The 22,780-nt window shown below is 39.5% G+C and overlaps 1 pseudogene; it reads right to left on the bottom strand.

Moving 5' to 3' along the window:
- Positions 1 to 20,770: 20,770 nt before the first annotated feature.
- Positions 20,771 to 22,455, bottom strand: LOC102490336 (thioredoxin domain-containing protein 17 pseudogene; annotated as a pseudogene).
- Between the last annotated feature and the right edge of the window lie 325 nt (positions 22,456 to 22,780).

Raw genomic sequence — 22,780 nt, 5'->3', positions numbered from 1 at the left:
GGGCTAGAGAATATTTGTGCTGGGCAGAGACAGGGAAGGAGGGGAGGAAGAGGGAGGAAGCACTCCCCAGTGGGGCAGGGTCACACTCCATTTCTTCATCAGGTTGGGATTTGGGGGACACATACACATATGCCTGGTATGTTTTTCAAGCCAACAGGGCCAGGATTTGGATTGTGTTATAGGGCACATGGGATATGGTTCTGTGCTTTGTTTGTTTGTTTGTTTATTTTTTAGGTTTTACCATAAAGTTTATGCACTCGCCAGAGAGAGAGAGAGAGAGAGGGAGAGAGACACAGAAATTACCCTTCCCCACCCCCTGGATGGCCAACCCAGAATCCCTTCTTCATTCTCCTCCACAATCCATTCTCCTTTCTTAGGATTTTGGGCACGCACACACATGTGCCCAGCTCAGTTTTTCTAGCCACCAGATCTGTGATTCGAACTGTGGTCAGCCATGTGGGAGTCCAGCACCTTAACCACTATGCCACCTGCTGGCACTCATAACCACCACCAGTTCTTGAGGCTGGCCATGGACCCATATTTGATAGTGATATTTAAGCAGATAACCTAAAATTAAAACAGAATGAGAACAAGAACGTAGGAGCAAATTCATGACTAATATACAGCAAACAAGGATGGAATTCATACCAACCATGCAAGGATGGTTCAACTTTAGGAAAACTGTGAATATAGCTTACCATATTATTAGGTTAAAGGATAAAAAAAATCACATGAAGAGCTCTACAAATTGAGCTTCTTTTTAGTACCTCTATAATTATTTTTAAATAATTGATTTATTTGATGTCAGCAACTATGTAATCTCACATTTGATTTTTTAAAAGGAATTATTTCTTTAATTTTATTTACTGGTAGTAATATTTTTAAAATTTGCTATAGAGCATGCATGCTCATGAGAGAGAGAGAGAGAGAGAGAGAGAGAGAGAGCGAGCAAGCAAGCCACCAGGTCCAGGGTTCGAACCACAGTTGGCCATGTGGGAGTCCAGTGCTCTAATCACCAGACCACCTCCTGGGCCTCACATTTGATTTTAAATGGCTGACCCATTGTCCCAATACTGTTTATTAAAAATCCATCTTTTGTTGACTCATTTAATGTTATATTTGTCAAATATCAAATTCTCATTTATTTGGTTTTACTTCTGGACTCAGTGGTTTGTGTCAGTAATGGTCTTTTCCTGTGACCTATAGTATGGAATTATTTAAGTAAAATGAATGTTACTTTTTGTTGTGCCTGCTTACTGCCTGTCCACATTTAGTGATGCTATCCCATATACTCTAAATTTTTTTGTTATATATTAATAATATTTGAGCACATAACTGTTCATTTAAATGGCTTTTCAAATCCCAAGTGAGAAAGCAAGGCACCAGGTCCAGGATTTGAACCACGGTTGGCCATGTGGGAGTCCAGCACCTTTAACCACCACTCCACCTGCCAGTCCATCCTTGATGTTATGTCTAGTTTTTTCTGACAGCTATTCATACCAGTGTCACATATTATGTATACATATACAGACATTTGTAAGAGAAACTTATGTATTAAAATTAATATGCAGGAGGATTTTAATCAGATTATATAACATAATAGCATAAGTATAACAGAAACAGTACTAGATAATATGTTCTTGCATGTCTACCACATTACCTGTGGTCTTGGTTGAGTAATAACCAATTTTTATATGAGATATATCATAAATTATATTTATGGACTACTCTGTCTTGCCATGGGGTTTTCACATACCTTAAACAGGATCTGTTTTCACTTGCCAGTCACTCAATTTTCTTTTTAAAATTTTTTTAAGTTTTAGTTTTTGCTGTAGAGCATCTGCATTCACTGGATAGAGAAAGAGATAGAGAGTAGAAGTGAGAAGTCACCCCCCGGGGGGATGGCCAAGCAATATTCCTTTTTCCTCCATTCTCCTCTCAGGATTTTGGGTGCACAAGCACATACACCCGGCATGTTTTTTAAGCTACCAGGTCCAGGACTCAAACTACATAAGTGGCCATATAGAATTCAGCTGCCTTAACCTCCGTACCATCTGCTGGCTGCAGTCATTCAATTTTCTTTCCTTTTTTTTCCTTTTAAATACCAGAGGATACATGTGCACATACATGTGTGCATGTGAGAGAGAAAGAACGAAGGGTGGGAGCACGGGAGGGAGTGAAAGGAAAGTGCCCACTAACAGGACTTGGTCATACTATAGTCTTCTTTCCTCACATTCTTCCATTCCTTCAGGATCCTGTGCATGCAGGTGTGCATCCCTGGTATATTTATCAAGCCACTGGAGCTGGGACTTGAATCTTACTCAGATGTGTAGGAGTCAGCCTCTTCTGTGCAGCACTTAAGTGCTAGGCCAGAGACTAGCCCTAATTGTTTGTGTGTGTGTGTGTGTGCTTGTGTGGTCGGTGTGTGTTTTGTTGTTAGGTTTTTGCCATAGGTTACATGCACTCACTGTGGGGAGAGAGAGAGGGAACATGAGAAATCACCCCCCAGGGACAATAGCCACACTGCAGTCCCTTCTCCATTCTCCTCCTAGAATTTTAGGCACACATGCACATGTGCCCAGTGTGATTTTCAAGCTCCTGGGTCTGGTGCTCAAATTGCTATCAGTTACGAGCCTTAACCACCACACCATCTCTGCCCATGGCCCTAATTTTAAAAATTGTATCAATTTTAGTATTTAAGAGCATTAATTTTAACATATGAGTCTGGACTATGCATCAGAATAATTGATTCTTGGTTAGAAATAAAAATTCATGGATGCTGTAGTTTATATGATGTAATTTATTGGACAATTCATTTAATGATATCCATTTGACAGATAATGGTTCAGTGAAAACTTTGCCCTCTTGTATTTCTACATGATTTTTAAAAATTGCTTATTATTATTTTTAAATTTGACCAGAGAGAAACAGAAAGGGAAAGTGAGAAAGCGAGGTGCCGAGTCCAGAACACAAACTCTGGTTAGCCCTGTGGGAATCCAGCACCTTATGCCACCTGCCAGCCCCTGTATATATAAATTTTTATATGATGGCATCCTTAGAAGAGTTGGTAGACATATGAACAATTTTCATTCACGAAAGTTCCTCCTGAACTGTCCTTTCAAAAAGGGTTTATTTTGTACTGTAACATTGCTTTTTTTTTCCCCCAAAATTTTTCATGTGCTCACTGGAGAGAGGCAAAGAGAGACACTGTGAAATCACCCCCTGGGCTAATGGCCATGTTGCAATCCCTTCTCCTTCATTCACCTTCTGGGATTTTGGATACACATGTGCATGCGATTGGCATGATTTTCAAGCTGCCAGGTCTGGGACTCGAACTGCAGTTGTCTATGAGGGAATCCAGCACCTTAACTGCTACTCCACCTACAGTAGTGTTCTTGTTTAACTATTTTGTAGTTGCTTAAGTACTTTTCAAGACTTAAGAGTCTGGGCTATTTACTGTATTTTTGTATCATATTATAAAACAGATTTTTTTAAAAAGAATTTATTTGTGTAATTTATTTTATTTGTTATTGTTATTTATTTTTTAATGTTACCAAAGAGGGGGGAAAAGGAAAATTGAGAAAGCAAGCCACTAGGTCCAGGACTCAAACCGTAGTCGGCCATGTGGAATTCCAGCACCTTAACCACCACACTACCTTTCAGCCCCTATAAAACAGATTTTTAAAAAGTTTTCTAGCATGCCAAGTGTCTTATGAACATATTATAAACTTCATGAAATTTTGTTTATTGAATTTATAGTAACACTAATTCTTTTTTTTTTTTTTGAGAGATTTTCGCTATAGGGTGTGTGCGCTTGCCAGACAGAGACATAGAGACAGAAAGCGAGAAATCACCCCCCAGGGGGGATGGTCACGCCGCAATCCCCTCTCCTCCATTCTCCTCTCAGGATCTTGGGCACGCACACACACGCGCCCGGTGTGAGTTTTAAGCCACCGGGTCCGGGACGCGAACTGCGGTCGACTACGTGGGAGTCCAGCAACATAGCCATTACGCTAACTGCTGGTTCCATATTAACACTAATTCTTAGCACATGGATTGAAATGTATGTTTATTTAAAGGATAAAATTGGGGTAATGTTATTCACTTTTATTTTTTAAATGAAATTTTGGGGAACCAGCAGTTGGCATAATGGCTATGTTGTTGGACTCCCATGTAGTCAGCTGCAGTTTGAGTCTCGGACCTGGTGGCTTAAGCTCACGCCGGGCGCGTGTGCATGTGTGCCCAAGATTTCGAGAGGAGAATAGAGAAGAGATTATGGTGTGGCCATCCCCCCTAGAGGGTGACTTCTCGCTGTCGGTCTCTCTGTCTCTCTCTGTCTTTCTGGTGAATGCACACGCCCTATAGCAAAAACCTCTCCAAAAAAAGAAAAAAAAGTAAATGAAATTTTGGAACGCTTTTTGATTTTCAAAAACATTGCAAATATACTAGAAAGAGTTCCCATGTGCCCCACACTCAGTTTCTCTTATTGTTAACAGCTTACTTTATAGTACATTTATCTCATTCCCTCTCGTCTTAGCCCTTAGGAAGCTCTTATCTACTTACAGTCTCAATGAATTTGCCTGTTCTAGGTACCTAGTATACATTTTTTTTTAAGGCAGAATAAAATTTCATTGTATGTATATGCCACATTTTATTTATCCATTTTTTAATATACCACACTTTGTTTCTGTACCACATGTATTAATCTATATTTGTTTATATACATTTTATGTACCACATTTTGATTTTTTTTTGCTGTATAATGAATACTCTAGAACATGCATGTGATACATTTGCTAATGGTTTCCACATTTTACTGAGATAATTAACTTGGCATGGGAAATTGTGTAATGGAGAATTGTCTAACTCTTGTAATAAAGATCTTGAAATTGACTTTGACATATTAAGAAACAATTTCAATCCACTCAAATTATGAGGCAATTCTATCACTATTAGCATGGGCTGTCTAAAAGTTAACAATATTGCCATATTCTTTGAAATCGTTACCTGTTCTTTCCTTCCTTGATTAAAACTAAACAAGCACACTGTAAAGTAGTTTTGTGATTAAAAAAATATTTTTCTTTTAGCTTTTTTTTTTTAAGAGGTTTTTGCTATAGGGCATGTGCACTCGCCAGAAAGACAGAGAGAGAGACAAAGAGATAGAAAGCGAGAAATCGCCCCCCAGGGGAACGGCCACACCACTATCCCTTCTCCTCTATTCTCCTCTCGGGATCTTGGGCATGCATGCACATGCGCCTGGTACGAGTTTAAGCCACTGGATCCGGGACTCAAACCGCGGTCAGCTACATGGGAGTCCAGCGACATAGCCATTTTGCCAACTGCTGGTTCCTCTTTTAGCTTTGTTTAAAAAAATGTTTTTGGGTTTTTACCATATGGTGCCTGCACTGGCTGGAGCGAGATAAAGAGAGACAGAGAGAGGGAAAGTAAGAAATCACTCCCTGGGGGTATGGACATGTCACAATCCCTTCTTTCCATTCTCCTCTTGGGATTTTAAGCATGCACACACATGCTCCTGCCATGATTCTCAAGCCTCTGTATCCAAGGCTCAAACCACAGTTTGCCATGTAGGAGTCCAATGCCTTAACTACCATACCACCTGCTGGGTGCTTAGGTGTATATGTGTGTATATATATATATATATGTATTTTTAAATATACGTACGTGTATACATATAGGTGTATATGTGTGTATATGTAATACATATTTTATAATATATATACATATTTTTAAATAGAGATTTTTGCTATAGGACGCGTGTGCTTGGTGGAGAAACAGAGACCGAGAGATAGGAAGTGAGAAATCACTCCCCAGGGTGGATGGCCATGCTGCAATCCTTTCTCTTCCATTCTCCTCTCAGGATTTTGGGTACCCAATGCACCACGTGCCCAGCGTGAGTTTTAAGCCTTGGGATCTAGGACTTGACCTGCGGTAAACTAAGTTGAGAGTCCAGCAATGTAACCATTATACCGTCTGCTGGTCCCAAAACATTAGCTGTTATTTTTAATGTAGATCAGTGTGTTGTGTAAAATTGATGTCCACTTGGGACCAGCTGGTGGTATGGTGGTTAAAGTGCTGGACTCCCACATGGCCAAACATGACCAACCACAGTTCAAGTCCTAGACCTTGTGGCTTCCTTTCTTACTTTTCCTCTTTCTTACTTGGTCCCTTTCTGATCAAATTAAAAATAATAATAACAGTGATAAACAAAATCAAATAATTCTTTTAAAAAATTGATATCCTCTCTGTAAACATCTATTATTTTTTTTCATTTTTTTCCCTTTTTATTCTCCCCATACTCTGAGGGTCCTTAATCAATTTCTTTAGGGGAAGGATAATGTATATTTCTCAGGACTAGAAAGAATCATTTTGTTTTATCTCCATATACTATGTATAAAGAAATTATAAAATGCATATTCATTAATTTATAAACTTGAACAAAAGCATAGCTCAATCAATAAAAGTATATGCAGAAACACTCAGATACTGCTATATTATTTTCTAGTGTGTGTATATTGATTAGATTTTAGGTAGCTTTTAAAAGGAACAGTTTCTGGGAGGACCAGCCTGTGGTGTAGTGGTTAAGGTGCTGGACATTCCCAATGGTTGACCACGGTTTGAGTCCCAGACCTGGCGGCCCACTTTCTCACTTCCCCCACCCCATGTCTTTCTCTGGTCAAATTTAAATAAATGAATTAATTAATAAATTTAAATAATTCTTTAAAATAAGAAAAGGAACAGTTTTCTATCTTTATATGTGAATTCATAAAACTCTCCCCTTTGAACCATGGTCATTTAAGAACATTTCCGTACTTTAAAAACACTAGGATTGGTTTTAGTTTCTGAAATAAAATTTCTTTAATAAAATTTCTTAATAAAATTCAAATAGGATGCAATTAACATTCATATGGGAACATTTTTGTGTGCATATTTTCCCTGACAGTTTTTTAAATTATGAACTGAACTTGTTACAGAACTGATTTTTTTTTGCCTGTTTTCTGTGTCTTGATTAGCTTGATGTGATGTGAAGTGTAAATTCATCAGACCCACCTTTAGGAAGCATATATTGATTCTATTGCTATATACATCTCTTCCTACTTTGTCCATTCTCTTTTCTTACATGCATAAACCTCCAGTGTCATGCTGTCATCACCAATTTTTGCCTTCTGGTTTCAGTCCTGTGGTAAGACAAGGCTTTGTTCAGTAGGTGGCTTTTAAAAAAAATAACTGTTTAATTTTATTTATTATTATTATTTTAAAATTTGCCATAGGGCATATGCACTCACCAGAGAGAGACAGAGAGAGGGAAAGTGAGTAAGCAAGCCACCAGTTTCAGGACTTCAGCTGCAGTATACCATGTGGGAGTCCAGTACCTTAACCACCACGCCACCTACTGGCCCCTAGTGGATAAATTTTAATGACTATAAGATCATTGTATACTTTTCATTTGCCTTTCCAACACTTTTCTACCAATTACTTCTGCATTTTGCTTTGTTTAAATACCTCTTAATTGGGACCAGTAGTTAGCATAATGGCTATGTCGCTGAACTCCCATGTAGTTGACCATGGTTTGAGTCCTGGACCCGGTGGCTTAAACTCACATCAGGCGTGTGTGCGTGCGTGACCAAGATCCCAAGAGGAGAATGGAGGAGAAGGGATTGCAGCGTGGCCATCCCCTCTGTGGGGAGTGATTTCTCCCTTTCTGTCTCTCTGTCTCTCTCTCTGTCTTTCTGGAGAGCGCATGTGCCCTATAGCAAAAACCTCTTTTAAAAAAAAACCTCTTAATCATTTCTTCTCTATTTGTTCTATTCCAGGTAGCAGTCCGTGTTGTACAGTACTTTTTCATTTTTTTTTTTTCTTTGTTGTAGAGCGCATGCACTCACTGGGAAGAGAGGGAAAGTGTACAAGTATCGCCAGGGGAGATAACTACCCTGAAGTTCCTTCTCTATTCTCCTCTTGGGATTTTGAGCACACGTGCACATGTGCCTGGTGTGTTTCTCATGCCATGGGCTCCAGGCCTTGAACTAAACATTCAGCCATGTGGGATCCAGCTGTGATAACTACCATTCAAAAGGCTGGCCTCCTCTCTCCTTTTCTTTTTTTTTTTTTTTTGGAGAGAATTTCACTGTAGGGCGCGTGCGCTCGCCAGACAGACAGAGAGAGACATAGAGACAGAAAGCGAGAAATCACCCCCCAGGGGGGATGGTCACGCTGCAATCCCTTCTCCTCCATTCTCCTCTTGGGATCTTGGGCACGCACGCACACGCGCCCGGCGTGAGTTTTAAGCCACCGGGTCCGGGACACGAACCGTGGTCGACTACGTGGGAGTCCAGCGACATAGCCATTACGCTAACTGCTGGTTCCCTCTCCTTTTCTTTTAAAAGACAGGGTCTTTCTATGTCACATTCCTCCTGCCCCAGCCTCCTGAGTAGCTGGGACTGCAGGTATGTGCCACCATGCCTGGTTCTTTCAGACAGGTTCCTGCTATGTTGCCCAAGCTATTTTTGAGCGTATGATCTTCCTGCTTCAGCCTCCCAAGTCACTGGAATTTAAAGGTTCATGCCACCGTGACCAATTGGATCGAGAAGTGAACCTGAGACTCCCATGTAGTCCCAGCATGGGAAACACAGATTTTACCAGCATGTGTTACTGTACCTGGGCCAGTACTCAGTCTCTCTCTTTTTTTAATAAGTCTTTTGATAACAATAGATAACATTAATGAACACACCTTAAGTGTTACACACTGTTTTATGTGTGGATTAACTCAGTTTTTATGCTAAGAAGAAAATTTCTTTTTTCCTAAATTTTTTTTTTATTTTTATTGTATTTAAAATTTGACAAGAGACAGAGAGCAAGAAAGTGAAAAAGCAAGCTGACAGGTTCGGGACTTGAACTCCACCATGCCACCTGCTGTCCCCAGCTAGGCTGTAGATTTTGCTATTTCCCCATTAGTTTTTTTTTTTTTTTTCCTGAAACTTTTTTTTGTAACTCAATTTACATTCCTTCCCTAGGCATCATCACAGCACAAAAAATGCGATCTCCTGTCCAGTACACACTGCATAGTGACTCAATCATGCACATTACAAAAAAATAAATTTCCAATTCTAGTTGCTAGAATTATTTCCAGCCCTCTTTCTGACCCTCTGCCCATTAGTTTTTGAAATCATAATTGAGGTCACTTTCACTCAGTGATATTACCTCCTTTAAGTGTCAGAGTGAAGACACCCTCTCATCTTTATCAACAATGCTTTAGTTGGAGATAAGAAAAGAGATCCTTTATGATATCCATTGGTGACTCTATTCTAGGAAGATCAGCAGCAGAGGCACAGGACAAGTATATAATATTGGGATGTTAGGATTAGCTGCATTACCTCTATAGTAGGACATCTGGATGTGGCCATTGCCTCCACAACTGATTTTCATACTTGGCAGGAATAATCAGCTTACACAGAAGTGACCTTTAATATTAAAAGGCCATTTCCTTTCATGGTTGGCTTGTTTTAGGGATTCCCAAAATTTACAAGTTATACTACTTGATGCAATTATCTCAATGAACTCTGTTATTATTATTTTTGTGAAGAGTTTTAAAATAGGTCATGGAAAATATGTATTACGAAAAAACTATGCATGCATTAAAAACTTTTTAAAGAATTATTTGATGTAACTAATTTTTAATTATTTAATTTGCTATAGGACACACACACACACACCAGAGAGAGACAGAGGGAAAGTGAGAAAGTAAGCCACCAGGTCTAGGACTTGAACTCCACTCAACCATGTGGGAGTCCAGCACCTTAACCACCATGCCACCTGCTGGCCCCAGATTTAAAACATTTTTTTTACACCAATATAAAGTAGTACTTTTATTTTTCCATGAAAATTTGGAAGTCCCCCTATATTACATTTGAAAGACAGTTAATTAAGGAAATAGAATTTTAGAAATTGGCCAAGAATGACCAGCCAGTTTATTGTAGACTACCTTTTTGAGGCAGTATCTTTATGGTTTCAAGGGCATAACTTCTTAATTTCTTCACTTAACATTACAGTTTATGGTCTTTCCTAGGTACCCTTGACCACTCTGGTATTTCCTCTCATGATACATGTATCCTAATAACCTTATTATCAACATGTTTTTGCAACTGTACTCTGTGGAAGAATTTTTTTTTTCTGTAGGGCACGTGTGCTAGTTGGAGAGACAGAGAGACATTAAACAAGAAATCACACCCCTGGGTGGTTGGGATGGCTACATCACAATCCCTTCTCCATTCTCCTCTTGGGATCTTGGGCACACATGTACACATGCCCAACATGAGGTTAAAACCACCAGGTCTGTGACTTAAATCACAGTCGACTACATTGGAGTCCAATGACATAACCATTATGCCATTTGTTGGTCTCTGGAAGAAGCGTGTTTGCTTTTTTTTTTTTTTTTAAAGAGAAATTATTGACATAAGCATGTGTGCTTGCCAGAGATACAGAAAGCAAAAAAAATCACCCCCCAGGGGGATGGCCATGCTACAATCTCAGTACTTCCATTTTCCCCTTGGGATTTTGGTCATGCACTTACACGGGCCCTGCATGAGTTTGAAGCCACCGGGTCCAGGACTTGAACGACTTTTGACTATGTGGAAGTCCAGCAACATAACCACTGTGCCACCTGCTGTTCTTGGAAGGTTTTTAAATGAGACCTACTCCATTCTACTCCTCTGGCTTCCCAAGTGGAGAATTGCCTTTTGTTTCATTTACATGACTACCAGGACAGAGATTTTTGGAGCCAGTTTGCCTTCAAGTCAACTCATTTGCCTCAGATGTCTCTTTGCAGATTCTTTCCTCTCTATCTTCAGGTCCTCTGTCTCCATTTGACTTTCCAGCTCATCCCCTGAGGATTATGGAGATATGTCAGGTGAGGAATCATTCTGTCCCATAGTCTGGAATTTTTGCTGGGAAGAGAGCTGTCCTTCTGTAAAAGGTGAAGTTCTATTAATTTTGATTACAGAATGTTATAAAATATAATACATTATGTAGTTATCTGATTTTTAGAAAACCCAGTAACAATATAAATTCATTGTTTTAAAACTGAACATCTTGTATTTACATTCCTGTTTTTTACTGTCTACTCTGGCCTTGCAGATATTCTCTTTCCTGCATCCTCTAATTAGTTAATTATTGTTAGTATTAGAAACATGTAAGTTGTATAGATAAATGTTAATTGGAGGGAAAATAATTTTATTAGAAACATGTAAGTTGTATAGATAAATGTTAATTGGAGGGAAAATAATTTTATCAATATCAAAGTGCTTTTTAAGTTAAAATTCAACTTCAAAGGTTCAGTACATGACATTTTATAGACTAAAGAAGGCTTTGAGTTGTTTAGGATTTTGTGAATTCACATATATCGATAGAAATGAAGTAGTGGTAACCTTCACATACGTGAAAATTTCCCAATATTTGCCTGGCTAAATATGAGGGGACTTCATGGATAAAAGAATTAAAATATAAGTTTATTTTTTAAAAAACATTGAAGTCTGGGACCAGCAGTTAGCGTAATGGCTTTGTTGCTGAACTCCCATGTAGCCGACCATGGTTCGAGTTCCGGACCCGGTGGCTTAAACTCACGCGTGGTGCATGTGCGTGCGTGCCCAAGATCCCGAGAGGAGAATGGAGGAGAAGGGATTGCGACGTGGCCATCCCCCCGGGGGTGATTTCTCGCTTTCTATCTCTCTGTCTCTCTTTCTGACGAGCACATGCGCCCTATAGCAAAAACCTCTCCAAAAAAACCCACAAAAAACATTGAAATATATGCATAGTTTTTCATAATACACATTTTCTGTGAACTTTCTGAAGACTGGTATATTCTTATATACTGCACTGCTAAGGGAATGATCCATGGTGACTTCTCCCTTTATAAATTTCCCCCTTTTAACTTTAGCCTTTTACTATATCATTAGTGAGCTCTCATTATCACAGTTCCTATGAAATTAAGTCAGTCTGTTCAGGAAGTCACTTCTTTCACTGTGGCCCTCTGAGCACTTAACATTTACTCTGCCATTGGATGCCTAATGTCCCCTTACACCAAATCTTAAGGTAACTTTAGGCAGAATCTTGGAGGTGCCTTCAGATATGGAGGAGAGGGCTATAGGACAAGAGCTGCTTCAGAAGACCTGCTGAATCTTCAGAAAATTAATCCAAGTGCTTTGGGGCCATTGGTACCGCCAGAGCTGTTCTGGATTGGCAGTACCCCTACAAATCCTCAAGGTAAGGTGTGTCTGGTTTGAGAAGTTGAATACAAGTCTATATTCAGTAGAGTATTAGAGCTGTAGATAATTACTCAGTTAGACCCTTTCACTTTTTAGGTATGAACAGTGAAATTTGGAGTTGGGTGTAGGTAACTTGTCCAGGCTTCTCTGGGCTGTCTTGGAAACTGGCAAATTATATGAATCCTTCTATTTTCCTTGTGAAATTTTAAGGGATTTTATAGTCTTGGCTCTCATCAATTAAATAACTAAAGAGAGACAGGAAGTAAGGGTAGGATAGTGAATAGCTAGTTAATGTTATTAGGAATTCTGTTTGAAAATTTGGGGGTAGAGGATTCCTGAAGGGTGGGCTGCTGAGGGTTTGGGACAAGTGGGGAAATGGACAGGATGATGGATCCTTCTGGAATCTTTCCAAGAACAAAACTGCATAGTGCTTTGAAGAAATTGAGCATCAATCTAAAAAGAAATGTGATCTCAGCAGCCTTCTTCACATAACCCACCAACCTTGTTTTCAACCCATTTAGTTGACAAGTTGTAGTCCCACCTTTACCTTCCCCCCACCCCCAGTGCTGGTTCTGTGCATTTGGGGATCATCAATTGTCTGTGCTCTGGGTGAGTTCAAACATTAGATGAGGGACCACTTTATTTAGGCCACCAGATCGATATGGACAAGGTGGATGTGTTGTCAGGGTAATGGGAGCAGCAGAGGAGCTGTTTGGGGCAGTGTAGAGGTAAGGGTGTGTATCCTTTAAGAATTGAGAGACGTAGGTTTTTGTAACCCATTGAGTGCCCCAAAAGCCATACCAAACCCTATCTACCAATGACTTTGAGAAAAAATTACTCCTTTGTAACTTCAGCTTTTCATTTTTAACCTGTTCAGTATATTGAAAATGGAGCTCATGGGCCATCATCTATATAAAAATCCCAGCTTGCCCTGCGTCCATTATATACAGACATACCCTCTACCCCTTCCCTGACTTCTTGTGCCTGTGTGGGGTTGATGGGCCTGCCTGTGTCTTATCGTTGTTCCCTGAGTACTTACTATTGTGTTCAGTGTTGGGGTTGACAGGAGGATGGCAGAAAGGCTAAAATGGGGAACTTGTGGTATTAAAACTATAAAGGTAATTTTGGATTTCACATGCCCCAAAGAATCTTATTGTTTGGTAAGTATTGGACATTTAAGTAGCCTAGGCATGTCATCTGCTTTAGCAACTTTAAACACTACGTATTTACTGAATTTTTAACTTGTAGATATTGTTAAGAAAAGTTAGTGAGAAGTTGATTGATCCTGGAAATAATATAAACCTAATACAGTAAGTCACTGTTCTTCTGAGAAGATCAGAAAAAAGACGATAGGAACCAACCTAACATTTGTACATTATGTAGGCAAGGTCTTTGGTCACCTATACAGATATTGGTGAAATTCCAGGTGTCTCGTAGGATGGAGATTAAAAGGAATATCTGACTTAGTTGTCCTTTCCACTAGTTCTGCTTGGCAGGACCAGAACGCTGTCCGGGCAGATGCTGCTGTACTGAACTAATCATGTTTGTTTCTGGAACTTGCTGCATACTGCCTTTTAACTAAGTGTTGTAGTGTGGTTAAGTGTTCAAGGTTTTGGGGCCAGCAGGTGGCATGATGGTTGGGGGCCCTGGATTCCCACATAGCCGACCACGGTTTGAGTCCCGGATCTCATGGCTCGCTTTCTCACTTTCCTCGCTTGCACTCTCTCACTCTCTCACTCTGTCCCTCTCTAGTCAAATTAAATTAAGAAAAAAAAGAGAGAGATTTGGAGGTCTTGAGTTAGGAGGTGTTGGATGGGAATCCAATATAAAGAAATTATGAAATTCTATACTGTCCTACCTGTAGTAGTATGTGCTGGTTGATGCTCCTGCTTGGCAGGTTGCGACCTTACAAGACTGTTTTGTTTCTCAGCTCACTCTGTAGGACTTCTAGCTCCTGTGGAGGCCAAATCAGGAGGATTATGACATAGTAAGACCCTGTCTAAAAAACAATCCTCTGTGTTATGATGAGCAGAGCATGTGTTAAAGGATGTAGTGAAATGATTTTGAACCAGAGAGATAGTTGTGAACCTGGACCTGAAGAGTGTCTATCAAAGGTTTGAAATGAAGGGAACAAAGAATACACTTATTTAATCGGGAGGAGGAATGAGCCTGATGGTGGTAGAGCCATTTGCATGTGGTATACTTAGGCAAATGAGCTCTGTGATGCCCACAACAATTGAGCAAGGAAATCTTTGTCCATTGCTAACTGGAGTGGCCAGTGCACCTTCTATTCAAGACCAAATGTTGAGTTGTCTGTGCTTGGGCTGGATGAGGTGCTTACTGTGCTTTTGAAGACCCTGAAAGGTTCTTTCTCATTTCCTGGCTAAAGTCCCAACTTCAAACACATGTTAGAAGCAGCCAGTAAAAGAATGATTTGATTTGTTTTAAGATGTTAAATGTGGCGCCAGCAGGTGGCATGGTGGTTAAAGGTGCTGGTGAACAACAGTTCGAATCCCGGACCTGGCAACTTGCTTTCTCAATTTCCTTCTCTCTCTGTCTACTTCTTTGTGGTGAATGCTTGTGCACTATAGCAAACATTAAGTGAAAAACTTAAACATTTAAGTTCTGGAATCTATTCCTTATAAATTAATGTCATGTTGGGTGTTAAAAATAAATAATGGTCTAAGAAAAAGACTTCAATATTGACTGAGAAGGAATGAAGAATCCTAACAAAATGCAAGTGGAAAATAAGATAAATTTTCATGTACTGTCTCTATAAAGGAAGCTTCTGTATGCCCAGAAAATGTACTGATGTTTTTAAGTGGAAAACTTGATTTTAGGAATGGGGGAACTGCAAATAACATGTTTTGCACAAGAAGGAGGAGATAAATATTTTTTCTGGGTCTTTGGCATATGGGTGGGATTTATGGATATGCTCCCTTTCTTGGCTGCTTTGATGTTGTGAAAAACGTTCCATGTTGCAGTACAGAAGATTTTTCATCATTAGAACTTAAGGTTAGTTCACCTTCATTGATTATTAAAACATATAATCTAGAAATGCAGGTCTTTGTGTAGTCTGTTGTAGACTATTCATAGATAGGTACTCTAGGACCTCTTGGGATATTGTGAAGTACCTACCACATTTGATACTAAGGAAAAAAAAAAAACAGAACTACCTAATTAAAAGCATTAAGGTTTCACTAATAGTGAACTAGGCAACAAAACTTCAGATAGGAGCTTAACGTCGCTGCCAAGAAGTATGTAACGATCATGAATCCTGAAAAGATGGTTGAATTCTATCTTCAAACTATTTGCTATCTAAAACAGTTCAGTATTATTTTGTCTGGCATCATAATGTCCCTGCTCTGTGGGGACCACGAGTTTGAATCCTCCTCCCCTCACTGGAGAAAATAAAGCTTTTAGGACATTTTTCCTGCAAGTGAGCAAGAGGCCATTTAGTACAACACTATTTTTTTTTTTTCCTTTTTTGGAGAGGTTTTTGCTCTAGGGCACGTGCGCTCGCCAGACAGACAGAGAGAGACAGAGAGATAGAAAGTGAGAAATCACCCCCCAGGGGGGGATGGCCACACCACAATCCCTTCTCCTCCATTCTCCTCTCGGGATCTTGGGCACACATGCACACGCGTCCGGCGTGAGTTTAAACCACCGGGCCTGGGACTTGACCCGCGGTCAACTACATGGGAGTCCAGCAACATAGCCGTTATGCTAACTGCTGGTCCCAACACTAGTATATTTTTGTCTTAGTCAACTAGATTTACTTGATTATGGTTCTGAAATATCCTGATACATATTTTCCAATTTAAGTGCTTTCATGTTAAGGGACCTAATATAAAAATTCTGCCTAGGACATAATTAATTAGAATTAAAGGGCAGGGAATATTTTGATATACTCCTTCTAGTCATTGTCCATCTTCCCCTTCTATACTTGGTGAATTACACTGTGCATGCTGGTTTATTGCTGCATTGCCAGCCACTGCTGAAGATAATCCTGAAGTAGGATAAGCATCTTACAAATGGTGCTACTCTTTACTAGTTTGATTTATTTTTTCAAATAGAATTTAACCCATTTGGCAGCTAAATACAAATGGAATATTTTGATATGTATGATGTAATGGATTTCAAAGTTTGTTTTTTCTGGAGAAAATGAGAATGGAAATCTTTCATATTTGTAACTGCATGTTCTTGTCCATTGGAAGTATCTGGTGCAAAAATATCTAAAGGTTACATTTAGTAAAATTTTAGAAGTTTTGTTACTAATTTAAAAAATATAGGATCTGAGAGCATTAATTCTAGAAGACACACATTCATGCTCACACACATACTCAAATACATACGCGTGCACACACACACACAGTGAATGACCAGTCATGCTGTTTTTAGGTGCAGTGTTGTTTAACATTTTCCAACCCATTTATTACCTAGTAGGGCTATTTACTCGCAGATAGACACTTGGTACAATTTTGCTCAATAAAATGAGAGAACTGGCACCTGTTTTTGAAATAGTGAAACTCTAATGTGGAACTCTTAAGTCCCTAATGAGGTCTTTTACAACCTTACTAATTTTTTTTTTGAGACATTTGGTCTTTTATTTAGACAAATGGGTGATAGCTACACTTCAACTCTGGGTACCAGTGTTTTGTCATATTTGCGTGATTACGTAAATGTCGTGTGATTTGTGTTATAGGACATTACATAAAGATACATGGAATACTCTTGTCAGTTCTGAGACAGTACATGAAAATTTATTTTCCACTTGTATTTCATTAGGATTCTTCATTCCTTCTCAGTCAATATTAAAGTCTTTTTTTTTTTTTAGACCATTTGTTATTTTTAACACCCATCATGCCGTTAATTCATAGGAAATAGATTCCAGAAGCTCAGGCTCCTTTCCATTGGTTCCCATAAAGTGTGCTGCTGGGTGGAGCAGGCTGGCTCTTCAGCTGATCCCAGATACCTTTCTCTCTGGCTTCTTTTTCTGATAATTTTCCTTCACATGTTTTAGGAAGCTAGCTCTGCTCTTAGATTGCTTAATATGTTCAATATGTACTTTTTTTTCCTTCTTTTTTTCTTTCTTTTTCTTGGAGAAGTTTTTGCTATAGGGCGCATGCGCCTGCCAGAAAGACAGAGAGAGACAGAGAGACAGAAAGTGAGAAATCACCCCCCTGGGGGGATGGCCACGCTGCTATCCCTTCTCCTCCATTCTCCTCTCAAGATCTTGGGCACACATGCACACGTGCCCAGTGTGAGTTTAAGCCACCGGGTCCGGTACTCGAACTGCAGTCGACTACATGGGAGTCCAGCGACATAGCCATTACGCTAACTGCTGGTCCCCTCAATATGCACATTAATTCTCTTGGTAAGAATTTTGCCCTTGTTTGTTTACGACAATGCCAACAGCATGCGGGGTAACAATGTAGATTTAGTTTTTCCATGTTAACATTTGTAGGGCATTCCTTTTTGAACAGTACCCATTCCCTTGATGTCTATATCACCTTTCTTATAGATTTACATATATGTTGCCAAAAAAACCACACCTTTTTTTCTTTTTATTTTAGAGAGATTTTTGATATATGATTTGTGTCCTTGCTGGAGAGACAGAAACAGAGAAAGTGAGAAATCACCCCCCAAGGAGATGGCCACAGCACAGTCCCTTCTTTAGTCTCCTTGTGGTGTTGGTCACACATGCAGACATGCCTGGCGTGAGTTTCAAGTCTCTGGGTCTAAGACCCGAACCGTGGTCTGCCACGTGGGGAGCCCAGCGATGTAACCATTATGGCATTTGCTGGTCGCACCACACTGTTTTCTAAAATGCCTAGAGAACATACCCTGGGTGTGTCTCTTTGCCTTTCTGTTGACCATTTTGGTGAATTACTGGAAAATGGCAGTTCCAGCCAAAAGGCAATATTAAAGTCTTTTTAAGAGAGCTATTCAATGTGATGTATTTTCATAGGATTAGGTAGTTATATACTTTATAAGGAAGAAAATTATTTCCCTTTGAATTACTGTCAATGTTAAGTATGAAATGACTACCTATCATTTTTCACATCCCTGAATATAAAATTTGATGCTGTATTTTGCATTAAAAAATACCCATTATTGTGACTTTGGTAGTACTTTATTCTCACCATGTTGCCCTTTGTGAATAGATGAAGACAATTGCTTGGTCAGTTCTATATTGGAGTGAATTAGTAGCTTTGGTGCTGTCTTGTGGACAGGGTAAACAATGTAATGGGTAATGGGACATTTGTTTACTCAGTTGTGCCATTTGCAAAAGTATAGCCCCATTGACAACATTGGAAGCCAGTAATGGAAGAAAGGCATTTGACAGTGAACAGTTTTACTTTAAATGTACAGGTGTATATGCTTTTGGTAAATTATTATTTGCTAGTAGTTTTAAAATCCCTGTTATTCATATTGGTAGCATGCATTTTTCCTGATCTATTTGTGAATTTTAAACTAACTGCTACTGCAGGGACTTTGGCAATTTTGTACTAAATTTGACAAAGTACATAGTTCAGAATTCAGATTTGTTCCCAGTTAATAGGAGTCTTACTCTCTTAGACAAGAAATAGTCATTTTCTCAGAGACTTTTGACAAGCAAATATATTTACAGTTGAATTTTGTCATAAATATTTACCTGATTTTCTTGGATCTCATGCCATCTCATGATCATGTGTTCTAGTAACTCTAGGATAATAGTATGCAGTTTTCATTTGGTGGTAGTGAGTTCTAGGCAAATGATATGTAACCATAAGTTCTATTGATCTCAATTTGTACCATGCAGTGTTGCATTTTGGTTATTTTGATGCTTGGAAATTAATGTGAATTTAGGAAACTAGTTCCACTCAGTATAGTTTAATAGCTCAGTGCTGTTTATTAAAAAATAAATGGGGACCAGCAGTTAGCGTAATGGCTATGTCACTGGACTCCCACGTAGTCGAGCGCAGTTCGAGTCCCAGATCTGTTGACTTAAACTCATGCTGGGCGCGTGTGCTTGTGTGCCCAAGATCCCCAGAGGAAAATGGAGGAGAAGGAATTGCGGCATGGCCGTCCCCACTAGGGGGGTGATTTCTTGCTTTCTGTCTCTCTGTCTCTCTCTGTCTGTCTGGCGAGTGCACACGCCCTATAACCTCTCCCAAAAAAAGAAAAAAAATTAAAAAAAAAAATGGAAATTGGTAGAGGCTTTTACATTTTTATATTTTTTGTAGCATGTTGGTACTATAATTTTCTTTCTTTCATCATACATATTTTTAAAGCCTTCTAAGAGTAAGAGCCCCATAGAAGTGACAGTCAGTTTAATGTTAGAATGAATTACTAGATTTTCTACAATCTTTGGGACAGTCACTAATGTAGTAGATAAGTAGTAGGACATTTGTCCGCTCCATTTTGCCCTTCACAGAAGAATTTTTAGCTAATTACCTATAGCAATGCCATCTGATTCTAACATTCAGAGTTACTATATTATAAAGACATGGGGGGGGGTGCACAGCAGGTGGCATGGTTGTTAAAGTGCTGGACTTCCACATGGCTGACTCCAGGGTTTGAGTCCTGGACCTGGTGGCTTGAAAATCATGCTGGCATGTGTTGCATGCATGCCCAAAATCCCAGGAGGAGAATAAAGAAAGGATTATAGTGTGTCCATCTCCTGGGGTGTGTGTCTGTGATTTCTCACTTCCCCCTCACTGTCTCTCTGTCTGTCTCTGTTAAGCACACATGTGGTAAGAACCTAAAAAAAGGGCATATATATGTGTGTTTGTGTGTGTAATCTTTTTTTTTTTGAAGGTTTGTGATTTCTTTTATTTTTTGGAGGGGTTTTTGCTATAGGGCGCGTATGCTTCCCAGACAGACAGAGATAGAAAGACAGAAAGCGAGAAATCACCCCCAGGGGGGATGGTCACGCCGCAATCCCTTCTCCTCCATTCTCCTCTCGGGATCTTGGGCACGCACGCACACGCTCCTGGCGTGAGTTTAAGCCACTGGGTCCGGCACTCGAACCGCGGTCGACTACGTGGGAGTCCAGTGACATAGCCATTACGCTAATTGCTGGTCCCTTGTGATCACTTTAATACCATCTTTTGTTTAGACATAAACCAATTTTTTAAGCATTATTTAGTTAATGCTAACATCAATTTAAAGCAATTATGAAGTTTCTTTATACTAAAGCAAATCAGGAAATCAAGACATTTGCCATAATCAAATCTTTTTTTTTTTTTTTGGAGAGGTTTTCACTATAGGGCGTGTGTGCTCGCCAGACAGACAGAGAGAGACATAGAGACAGAAAGCGAGAAATCACCCCCCAGGAGGGATGGTCACGCCGCAATCCTTCCTCCTCTATTCTCTTCTCCTCTATTCTCCTCACGCGCCTGGCATGAGTTCTAAACCACCGGGTCCTAGACGCGAACCACGGTCGAATACGTGGGAGTCCAGCGACATATAGTCATTACACTAACTGTTGGTTCCCCCATAATCAAATCTTAATCTTCAGAGAATCACATCTCCACAAAGTCAGCCTGAAGACACTCAGATTCTACCAGTTTTTGAGGTGTTCCATATTTAAGTAGTGTAGGCACTCTAGTTATTAACAACTTTGTTCTGAAGTCATTATTTGGATCTTTCCAGTAAGGTTTCTCTACTACTTGGCAGTGGACAAACACGCTTCCTTCAGCAATATGCTTCAGTCCCTTTCGTATGACTGGTTCAGCTTGCACACAGTTGGGGCACCAGCTTTTCCCTTCATCGTCCGTAGAAGTGGTAAAGTAGGCAAATATGGTCTTTCCGCTGTGCTACTCCACGGCCTGGTTGAACTCCTCAAAGCCCAGCACGCTCACTTCTCATAGTGGACCATTGGAACCAGGCAGTATACGACTGGAGGAACCCTCAGGTCTGGCCACTGTGTGTAATTTTTTTAAACCAATGCTCTGATAGGGTTTTGAGGACCGGTTTGTCCTCAAAATAACTTATTTTCTGGCACCTATACTATCTGTGCCATCTGTTTATTGTCTAAATTTTCTGAATTCCTATGGGCAATAAACAATGTTTATGGAAATCCACTAGTACATGATTGGTCCATAATTTGTGTTAGTGATTTGTGTTGTCTGCCTGTTTTTGCTCTGGTAGCATCTTAATTTGGTACTCTTGTGTTATTAAACCAATAGTAATCACAAGAGCATTATGATTCTCAGTCCTTTTAGTTTTAAATATATATGTTTTTACTGGTATGCTTTTCTTATTTATAACTCACTGGCTTATGGAATATGTAAAATAGTAAGCTTGCCGTCAACACAAAATGAGCCTTAGTAAGAAGTCATCTAGATTTGACATCTTGATACAATAGTATGGAAACCTTGGAATACTCAGTTTATGCAAAAGACACCTTTCAGAAATGGCCACCAGAACGTTGGCAGTAGGAAGCTATCGTTTACATAATGTGATCTAATTACTATAGAGCTAAAAATGGTTAAAAGTTTATTCATTTATGGGGCTAGCAGGTGGCATGGTTGTTAAGGGTGCTGAACTTCCATATGGCCAACTGTGGTTCAAGTCCTGGACTTGTTGACTTGCTTTCTCTCTGTATCTCTCTCCCTCTCTAGTCAAATTAAAATGAATAAATAAATAAATAAGATAATTCTTTACCCTTCCAAAATAAAGTTTATTCATTTAATACAAGGGTCTTCAAAAATTCATGGAAAATGTATATCGTGAAAAAGTGCATGGAATTCAAATTGTTTTGCATCAAAATACAAACTTGTTAGGGACCAGCAGTTAGCATATTGGCTATGTCACTGGACTCCCATGTAGTCGACTGTGTCCCGGACCCGGTGGCTTAAAACTCATGACAGGCGCGTGTGCGTGCATGCCCAAGATCCCGAGAGGAGAACGGAGGAGAAGGGATTGCGGCGTGTCCATCCCCCCTGGGGGGTGATTTCTCGCTTTCTGTCTCTCTGTCTCTCTCTGTCAGGCTGGTGACCGCACACACCCTATAGCAAAAAACCTCTCGGGAAAAAAAAAAAAAACTTGTTGATGTGCCATTATGTTATTTCTACATTATGGTTACTGGCATTTTTAATTGATCAGTAAAATTATTTATTATAGTGGCTATATTTCGGGCTTTTCCTCCCTTATCTTGCCACTCTCCCTTACTTCCCAGAAGTAGGCCCATTTTCACTGCCTTGTAGGTACAAAAACGTAATTTTGGTTGAAATGTATAATTCAGTAGTCTACAAAAACATTATCACCCTTATATGTTTTTTGTACTCTTTGCATTACCAATTTGGTTCTGATAGGAGCATTAATATAACTCAGTCGCTATACTAGGGATTGAAAAATAGGAGTCTTTAAAAACTTTGTGAAAGATAACTTAAAGTATGAATTTTGTACAAAAGATTTTGAAATCTGTGAATTATAATAGGCACTCTCTATGAACATTTGAAGACTACTCATTCAATCTGAGGATTTTCAAGGACACGGTTCACTTTTTTGTCTGG

Source organism: Tupaia chinensis, unplaced genomic scaffold (assembly GCF_000334495.1).
Source record: "Tupaia chinensis unplaced genomic scaffold, TupChi_1.0 Scaffold145156_1, whole genome shotgun sequence".
NCBI classification, from domain to species: domain Eukaryota; kingdom Metazoa; phylum Chordata; class Mammalia; order Scandentia; family Tupaiidae; genus Tupaia; species Tupaia belangeri.
The sequence above is the reverse complement of the archived record's forward strand: the minus strand, read 5'-3'. Positions and strand labels throughout refer to the sequence as shown.